The 10469-nt window shown below is 43.0% G+C and overlaps 1 long non-coding RNA gene across 2 annotated transcripts; it reads right to left on the reverse strand.

Moving 5' to 3' along the window:
• Nucleotides 1–2637: 2637 nt before the first annotated feature.
• LOC123063215 (uncharacterized) lies at nucleotides 2638–6714 on the reverse strand. Of its 2 annotated transcripts, XR_006430188.1 has the most exons (5): nucleotides 6470–6714; nucleotides 6080–6183; nucleotides 4336–5295; nucleotides 4124–4256; nucleotides 2638–2701 (listed from the first exon to the last, which is right to left on the reverse strand). It is a non-coding gene; the product is annotated as an uncharacterized lncRNA (long non-coding RNA). The 2 variants fall into 2 exon arrangements; XR_006430187.1 differs by lacking the exon at nucleotides 2638–2701 and having other exon boundaries at nucleotides 3505–4256; nucleotides 6470–6713.
• Between the last annotated feature and the right edge of the window lie 3755 nt (nucleotides 6715–10469).

A 10469-nucleotide genomic window follows, 5' to 3' on the forward strand; every position in this document is an offset into this window, starting at 1 on the left:
TGGTTACGTTGATGCAAGCTTTGACACTGATCCAGACGATTCTAAATTGCAAACTGGATACGTGTTTATATTGAACGGTGGAGCTGTCAGTTGGTGCAGTTCTAAACAAAGTGTCGTGGCGGGATCTACATGTGAAGTGAAGTACATAGCTGCTTCGGAAGCAGCAAATGAAGGAGTTCATATCCGATCTAGGTGTCATACCTAGTGCATCGGGTCCAATGAAAATCTTTTGTGACAATACTGGTGCAATTGCCTTGGCGAAGGAATCCAGATTTCACAAGAGAACCAAGCACATCAAGAGATGCTCCAATTGCATCCGGGATCTAGTCCAGGTGGGAGACATAGAAATTTGCAAGATACATACGGATCTGAATATTGAAGACCCGTTGACTAAGCCTCTTCCACAAGCAAAACATGATCAGCACCAAGGCTCCATGGGTGTTAGAATTATTACTATGTAATCTAGATTATTAACTCTTGTGGAAGTGGGAGACTGAAGGAAATATGCCCTAGAGGCAATAATAAAGTTATTATTTATTTCCTTATATCATGATAAATGTTTATTATTCATGCTAGAATTGTATTAATCGGAAACATAATACATGTGTGAATACATAGACAAACAGAGTGTCACTAGTATGCCTCTACTTGACTAGCTCGTTGATCAAAGATGGTTATGTTTCCTAGCCATTGACATGGGTTGTCATTTGATTAACGGGGTCACATCATTAGGAGAATGATGTGATTGACTTGACCCATTCTGTTAGCTTAGCACTTGATCGTTTAGTTTGTTGCTATTGCTTTCTTCATGACTTCTACATGTTCCTATGACTATGAGATTATGCAACTCCCGTTTACCGGAGGAACACTTTGTGTGCTACCAAACATCACAATGTAACTGGGTGATTATAAAGGTGCTCTACAGGTGTCTCCAAAGGTACTTGTTGGGTTGGCATATTTCGAGATTAGGATTTGTCACTCCGATTGTCGGAGAGGTATCTCTGGGCCCTCTCGATAATGCACATCACTTAAGCCTTGCAAGCATTGCAACTAATGAGTTAGTTTCGGGATGATGTATTATGGAACGAGTAAAGAGACTTGCCGGTAACGAGATTGAACTAGGTATTGAGATACCGACGATCGAATCTCGGGCAAGTAACATGCCGATGACAAAGGGAACAACGTATGTTGTTATGCAGTCTGACCGATAAAGATCTTCGTAGAATATGTGGGAGCCAATATGAGCATCCAGGTTCCGCTATTGGTTATTGACCGGAGACGTGTCTCGGTCATGTCTACATAGTTCTCGAACCCGTAGGGTCCGCACGCTTAACGTTTCGATGACGGTTATATTATGAGTTTATGAGTTTTGATGTACCGAAGGTTGTTCGGAGTCCCAGATGTGATCACGGACATGACGAGGAGTCTCTAAATAGTTGAGACATGAAGATTGATATATTGGACGACTATATTCGGACACCGGAATGGTTCTGGGAGTTATCGGATATATACCGGAGTACCGGGGGGTTACCGGAAGCCCCCCGGGGGTTATTGGGCCCAAAGTGGTGGAATAGGAGAGGCAGCATGAGGTGGCGTGTGGCTCCCCTTGCCCCAATCCGAATTGGGAAAGGGAAGGGGGTGCAGCCCCCCTTCTCCTTCCTTCTCTCCACCTCCTCCTTCCCCCTTCTCCTAGTTGGAACTAGTAAGCATGCACGTGCAATGCACATCCTGGCAAGTCAATCCATTTTTCAAATTCCACCTCTATTTAATGTGTTCCCTTTTCTATAGTTTTTGTTCTTCTACACCTTTTTTTAATTCAAACAACTAAAGAACATAAACATGGAAATACGATGTGCTATTCCCGAAAGAAAATAAATGGAAATATGATACATATATACATAATGAATATGGATTATCTAGGATGATAAGTACAACATTTGGCTAAGTATCCCCGATACAATAACTTCATTATTTGAAGTGCATTGTTTGACCAGACTCACAAAAATGAAGAGCTTATTTGAACAGTGCGCAAAAAGGGCTCTTCAGATGTATTGTATCAAACAAGGAATCCGCGACTCAAAAAGGAACAGAAATTCTGAGTGGTTTGGAAGCATTCTCAATAGTTCTCCTCTTTTTCCACCTCGGAAGCATTCTTCATCCAGGCTCCCAAACGCTTCATCTCTCGATACAGAGCTTTGTCTATATATAAAGATTAAAGAGTCAAGGTACTAAACATGCATGACAGATATGTCCAGTCAGTAATAAAATTAGTTTCTAGCGTTCTTGGAGGATTTAAAGATAGGACACTACCATCTTAAGCTAACCTTATGGAGACTTTTGTATATTTAATGCATACTTCCTTTCATTCTTAGACTAATCAAGTGAAAGTTGTGAGATAAAATATTTCTCCTGTGTAGACTCTTTAGCAACTATAACCTTCAAGGTGGACAATCAACATCTTTGCTTCTCAAAAGAGGCACATAGTTGATTTGCTGTTGTACAAGGATGGTAATCTGAAACAATTATGCAGCACAAGATAAGTGCTAAGTAGACCATTGGTAGCGAATCTACCAGACTCGGGAGGATCAAATTATGTGATTTTACATGTGCATCATAGCCATCAAAGGAAAATAAAAGTCACCCAATGGAACCAAAATTTCACAAAGCTTAGTCAAGTTTTCCTATATTGCGTATCCTCCCCCTGAAACAAAGGAAATAGTATTATAAGCTATGTAAAATACAACAAGGATAGCGGATGAATGAAACAAAAAAAATTGCATCCCACCAAACAACACTATGTTATGTAGTATTTACTATAAAAGGCCCTCTGCTCTAAATCCTGTGAGATATGGAGTGTGGTGGAAACATGCTGAACCAACATGAATAGGGTCCAAAATTAGATGCACACATCTTGAAGCACACACTGGAATTTTCAAATTGCCATCCAACCTCCGGAAACTCTTTGTGTCAAGAGAATTATACAACAAGACATGAAAAGGAATTGTAGGTTCAGACTAAATAATTACTAACCATGGATTGTAGGTTCAGACCAAATAACCAAATAACTGACACACAAATATCAGTGGAATTAACTACAGCATACTCAACTACTATATAAAGAGATTTCAGATGCAGAACAACTACATAGTGCCCAGATTTGGTATCTTATCAATTGGTCTGAGTTTTTCATGTGGCAGCGCATCTCATTTTTACTCTCGTTGCAACAGCAAAACAGAAGAACTTAATTTAATGCCCAGTCACAAAGTGTAAGCCTGAGCTAAAAGAATACCAAAAATAAGAGGAAGGACAATTAGTGCAATTTTTATACTTCAAAGTACCACAAATACACCTCAAACTCGGGTTGGTAGAACAATAAGATGAAACTACTGCTATCCTAGATTTGATGCTTGTACAAGTTCAGTTAAAAGTGGTTTAACAAGTGTACAGCTTACCAAACTGAACTTATTTTTACTGCCTAGTAGATTAACCAAAACATGGGGAATTTCACACCAACCGACGTACTAATATACAACAAAAATAGTAGAAGAAAACAATGCAAGGACAGAACTTGGCTTCCCCCAGTTAACTCGTTGCAGTTTCAGTGGGTGGTGGCTTCCATTGTAACTCTGAACCTCTATTACTCTTTGGGGCAACTCCAAATATTTCACAACTGTTAAGTCAATAGTATGTATATCTTTTCAGCTAGCTTGTTATTTCTGGATGTTACAATACATTTATGTTGCATCCTATCCGCGTGAATGCTATGGTGCATAGTGAAGGCAGGCATAGATGTACAACAATGCCATGCCTAACAATATCCACCCCAGTTTCTGATTTCATTTTTGTGCTCTAACTTATCCTTGGGGATAAAGGAAAATTTTGTGACTGGGAAAATGCGCTACTAAGAACTATCTGATCAAACTACTTGCCAAGAATTTAATCCTCAGCAAGATGAGAATTAGAGCAAAGAGTAACAATTTATAAATGTAGTATTCCAAAGAATGTATAATAAAAAGAGAAGCGCGCTATATTTAGTTAGCTCAGAATGTTCTCATCAAGTTGTGATTCTGAACTTCTGATAGTGAACTCAGCAGACAAGTAAAAAGAGTAAGCAAGTAAGTACCAGATACGAAGCGAATGAACGACAATCTACCCATCTTGGACTTTGCTTGTCAGGACAATGATCATGAAGAGGTAGAAAATCTCATTGCAGAGCATGATGAAAAACTCGAGGGACAGCTTGAAAACGCCCATACCTAGGGAATAAAAACTTATTAAAATGTTAAAAGTAAGGCTTCCCAACTCTAAGTATAATCCATTTCAGTAAATCTTGACCTTGCGGGATGGTATATCTAACTTGGAAGATACTCCACAAGCTGAAACGTTCTTCTTCTCGCTGTCACTTGACAATGTCAGTTAGACATTCACTTGTCTAAAGATCACATGCTAATCATGTAGCAATCCTGAATGTGCAACATGCAACACACCATGTTGTTCTCTAACTCCATGAAAAACAGGAAAGGATCTTGTACCCCGATATTATCCTCATATGATTATACTGACCAGTAGTCACTTATTTCTGCCAAACTTGCAATATTGCATGTTATGGTAGCAAAACCAGTAATAATATTCCCACATATAACACGAATACATGAAAGAGCTTTATTTTCTCATACATTATTCTGCTTGACCAAATACAAAAAAAACAGGAATTGTGTATCCACTCAAAGTTTACCTAGAGCACATAGAGAATGTCATTTTACTCTTAATGACACTTTAAATGATTGATGATAAATGGTACTACAAACATGTTTACAACAGAATAGAGCTTATCATGATGTCATGTGAAGTGTTTTTCTTCACTTCCTCCGTTCTCTTGTCAGTACAAGTTTCAAGATCCGTCATGAAAGAGATACAAGGCAGACCTGTTTCCACTGCTTCTAGAGGTATCTCTTCTTGTGTCATACATTTTTCTTCTCCCTATTTTCTCTTATTAATTGGGTGGACCATTTGGAGAAGCGGTGAGAAATTTGATCGGAATGAATAGAAGATCAAGGAAAGCTACAACAATGAATAAATCAATTTGAAAGATTGGAAGGAGCAGAAGGTGGGATTTCACATCCTCACCAAAATTACTGTCGAATTCATGAACAACATCATGTGCTTCCCGGTAGTTATAATCCTATGCTTCATGTGAGAAAGAATACCATTAACCTGAAGGAGAAGTCCAGCCCCTGAATGACCACCCAAAAAAGACCTTCAGAAATATGGATCAGACCAGGAGCACATTGGTTCCTATATTGGACAGTAATGTCATTAGCACATTCAGATCCGCACCAAGTCATTTCCATTTTCTCAAAATATCACTATAACAAACTAATGAATTAAGCGTAAGAACTTTTTTTCCAACTAAATAGCACAAACTAATGAAAATATGAACACAATTCTGTTATTTATCCATCATTTCTCAACTTTGAAAAACAAAATCAAATCAGACAACAGTATTGCAACAATTGGAGACAACACAACATGCGAAATAAGGGTAGAGAGATGCGTGAGTAGTCTGGCCCACACCAAATGGCAGCCTTTCTCACTTCTCTGGTGTCGCTAAGCGCACACTATCATACTGATAATTACTGAAGCAGCATGTAAACGTAGATTACAAGTAAATTCCTATTTAACAGAGTATAGTGTGCACCACATTACTTCATAGCCATTGTGAAATGAGCAAGTGAAAAGAGCATTTGACTATGTCACCCCCGCTATGGACAGCTAGGTCCTGCATATTGGCCTTTCTTATTTTGTTTCTGAAACCAGAATATGCGAGTAAACTTTATAACCTCTTCCGTTCATGAAGTTCTGCTCTTAAATAAAAATCGTCTAGGGGTGTATATGTGAAAGCAAATAAGATTGCTAATACATACTATTGCAAGAAGAAAGAATAATAAGTGTGCATATACAGGACAAAAGAAGAAAATGTTTAACGTCGGGGCTATCATATTAACATACCAGCTCCATCAACTGTTATTTCTAATTGGGTAAATTTGGTACCGAACTTTTATAAACCAGCCGTTCATACCTCAAAATTAAGCATCCCTCTATTTATCACTCTCCCGTGATTCAAATTCTGTAAAGACCATCATCTCTTCCTCTGACAAGATTTCTCAAAAGATGTGACTATAACTGAAGAAATGAGAAGATTTGTTAAGTAGTGCAGATTGTACTACCAAGCAAGCAAAAAAAAAGAGTTTGATGTTCAGATCGTTTCAGTACATTCAGGCAACCCCTCTTAAGCTTGCCTAAAAAACCTTTTTAAGCTTGGTACAAACAAATGCATTGATTTTGAAAGAGCAAACCTTTCTGCATCAAAGATGATTTTTTTCAGGTGCGACAGGGAACACTTGCTAGTGTCCAACACAACCTATGTCAGGTCTGCACAACACACCTATCCAGGGAACACATAAGTAACCTGTAAAATGAATGCACGACCATACTGGGAACAGCTCCACGCGTGTTGTTGCCGTGGCCGCACACAACTCCATTGACTCGACGCCCTCAACCCACGGGGATCCCTGCAAGTAGAACCATAAGATGAGTACTATTCTCTGAAATATGTGCATCCGATGGAAATTAGTAGGGTCAAACAACTGCTTGTAAAATCCCTAGGACCCGAAAACAAAAACCACATCGCCCGGCCAGCGGCGGTGTATCCCTCGTCGTTGAGTGCTAACCGACAATCAGGTATGCGGGAGGGGAGGTGGCGAGTCCAGTGCCCCGGCGTCTTCCCACGTCGCGAAAGATCAATTGGCTTGATCTAGGGCTGCATCCGCTCTGCTCTCACCGGCAACAACGAGTTATATTAAGGCTGTTTCGCTTGAGAGAAGGAAAAAATGACACTGACCATGCTGGTAGCCGTTCCACCTGGAGGAGGGCGAGGCGCGACGACGACGGTAGCAGGAAGGAGGGATGGCGGTGGCGCGTGGGGGCAGGGAGTGAGAGCGCAGCGGTGGGGAGGCGTCGAGGGCTCGAGGCAGGTCGGGGAGGAGCAGTTGATGTCCGAGTGGATCGTGGGATTGGCTTCAGTGTTGTCGATGGTGGAGGGGAGTGGAGGCGTGATTGGGGATGGTGGAGGGGAGTGGAGGCGGCTCGGCTGGGCGCGGCGGCCCGTGTGGACGGGGCGGACCGGGTGGCGCGCCGGCGGCCCGGGGCGGCTCGGCTGGGCGCGGCGTCCCGTGGACGGGGCGGGGAGGGGGCGGACCCGGCGGCGCATGGACGTGGCGGCCCGAGCGCCTGAGGCCGTGGGCGCGGCGGTCCTGACGGCCGTGCAGACGGTGGCTGGGGGGGAGAATGTGGGGGACGAGGTGGGGCGATGGCAAAAACTGCCCGAGGGCGTGGTCGCGGGAGGGTTCAGAATTGTTTTCTTATTTTACGGAACGTGTTTCTGTGGATGGTAACCCAATGGCATGGTGGTTAATTAAAGCATAAAATGTGTTTGGTGTTTTGGAAGGATGTAGACCATTAGATCGCAGGTTTGGATGGATAAGATGATTTGGTTCTCCGTCCTCTCGTGCTTTTATAGTGGTAGTAGATAGGAAAGGGGGGCAAAACCTACTTGGAGTAGGATTGACCCCCTTGGGCGCGCCTCCTCCTCTTGGCCAGCCCCCTCCTCCCCCCCCCCTTTATATACAGAGGAGGGGGGCACCCCATAGACACAACAATTGATCTCTTGATCTCTTAGCCGTGTGCGGTGCCCCCCTCCACCATAATCCACCTCGATCATATCGTAGCGGTGCTTGGGCGAAGCCCTGCGTCGGTAGAACATCATCATCGTCACCACGCCGTCGTGCTGACGGAACTCTCCCGTGAAGCTCTGCTGGATCAGAGTTTGCGGGACATCATCGAGCTAAACGTGTGCTGAACTCGGAGGTGCCGTGCGTTCGGTACTTGGATCGGTCGGATCGTGAAGACTTACGACTACATCAACCGTGTTGTGCTAACGCTTCGGCTTTTGGTCTACGAGGCTATGTAGACAACACTCTCCCCTCTTGTTGCTATGCATCACCATGATCTTGCGTGTGCATAGGATTTTTTTTTGAAATTACTACGTTCCCCAACAGACTCCTCCGAGGATGAGTAGGGCATGGGAGGCGGTAGGGCATGGTGTGCCAACTGGTCGGTTTGTATCCTGTGTTCTACTCTTCCTCGCCGGAGACCGCACCTTCACTTCACGAGTCTTGAACCCCGCCCCCGTACATAGAGATCGCAGATGGAGGATGTCGGTCGCCGCCATAGAATAGGTTTAGGGTCGGGTTTCTTTTATTTTTCTGTCCTATAAAAGTTCGAAATGTAATGAAAATCCGCCGTGTTTGCATTAATCTCGGATGGTGTATATGAACTTTCACAATAATATACATATTGTAGGAGTACTAGCAAGATGCCCGTGCATTGCACGGAAGATCAAGATCTTGTGGGAGAAAAGGATAAACGAGGGAAAGCCTTATCTGCAAATGTGGAGAGGAGTGCGGGTAAATTGTCATAGTTTCCTTCCTATCCATTAGATATAGATCGGACGGCCTATATTACAGGATGACAGGCATACCATCATCACCAACTCTGCTTTTTATTGAACCGAGACAAATCTAACATGCGAAGTAAAATAAACACATAGGTTCTATACATACCAAGGAAAAAAAATAGCGAGCTATAGCGGCGCTAATAGCGCGCTATAGCGTTTCTGGAAACTAAACGCTACGCTATGCAGATTTCACTCGCTACGGTGTTATTCGCACTAAATATGACAATTGCGCGCTATAGCGCGTATCGATGCTATTTTTTGACGATGTTTTTTTTCAGACGAATTTTTCATCAACCCACTATACTTTTGGGCTTTCTGGCCTAGTAACCAAGCATATCTTCTCCTCCAGCCGAGCAAACCCTAACCAACCTACCAAGCGAGTCCTTTCCAAATTGAATGAGGTGACGGTGGCAGCGGCGGCCGCGGGTGCTTTGCCCGTCTCCTCCAGCCATGGCTGTCTGCCTCTTGCCGCCTCCTCGGGTCGCCACATCGCCTCCTCGGGTCGCCGTCGCCTCCTCGGGTCTTCGTCGCCTCCTCTAATCCTCTTGCTCGGGTCGCTATCACCTCCTCTTGCTCCAACTTGATGTCGGCGTCAGCTTCAGCGGCGGCGAACCAGCAACCAGGTAAGAGTTGCTTCAATTCATAAATCTTAAATTCTTAATTAGTCAATCTTGATTCTTGATGAACACCGATCCAAAAATAGTCAATCCTAAATTCGTAATTAGTCAATCTTAAATTTTCCGTGACTTGTGTAGTTGTGTCTACTATCTAGTACTCTACTTTCTAATTAAATCATCTCCATGTTAACTTTGTTAGTAGTAAGCTAGTAAGTACTTGCTGATTGCTCTCAGTCTCAGTGCTTGTAGTTAGTACAACCAAAGTTAGTATTTTCCAAATTTGGTACTAGTAAATGTAAATAAATACTTTGTTGCAATCATATGTTCCTTATTTGCAAGCCGGTTAAAATTTCTGAAATACTTTGTTGTATTCATGAATGTAGGCGGTGGTGTGTCAAGCACATCATCAACAGCTACACAGGGAGAAGGAGCATAGGTTGTTCCTAGATCAAAAGATCCAGCATGGAAATGTTGCACATGTCCCGACATCAGCAAGAAGAACTGTCTAAGATGCATATTTTGCGGTCATTTGTCCAGCAATGGCACTAGTCAAATCAAATTGCACCTTGCATCCATTCCTAAGTCTGGTGTGGATCACTGTGAGAAAGTGCCAGCTGATGTCAAAGAGGAGATGTACTTGAAAAAGAAGGGTGACAAAAAGGCAGCCAAGCTTATGGAGCAGAAGAGACGCAGAAATGGAGTTGACTTGAGCCACTCGGAGGGGGAAGAACAAGCTAGAAGTGATGAAGATGGCCTAAACCATTCTGCACTTGTGCTTCAGCCATCGAGATCGACAAGAAATAAATCTAAATCTTCAAGTGGCCCTATGGACAAATACTGTGAAGTAACTCCCGAAGAGCTTGTTGCTGCAACGAAGAGGAAACGTGGTGCTGACACGATCCAGGGGAAGCTGACAACTGAGAAGAGAGAACAAAAAAGGGCTCGTGCTTGTGAGTACATCTGCCAGTGGTTCTATGAAGCTTGCATTCCATTTAACGCAGTCACACTTCCCAGCTTTGACCTCATGCTTCAGTCAATTGGACAGTATGGTGAGGACTTGGATGGTCCTACTCCTTATGAAATGGGTGGCCCAATATTGATGAAGAGGAAGAAAAGAGTTCAGGAGTCCTTCAATGCACACAGGAAGACTTGGGAGCTTACTGGATGTACAATCATAACAGATGCATGGACTGACATAAGAGGAAGAGGGGTAATGAATCTTGTAGTTCATAGTGCTCATGGGGTGGTGTTTCTTAATTCTGTGGACTGTTCAGCCG

This window comes from Triticum aestivum, chromosome 3A, assembly GCF_018294505.1.
Source record: "Triticum aestivum cultivar Chinese Spring chromosome 3A, IWGSC CS RefSeq v2.1, whole genome shotgun sequence".
NCBI lineage: Eukaryota > Viridiplantae > Streptophyta > Magnoliopsida > Poales > Poaceae > Triticum > Triticum aestivum.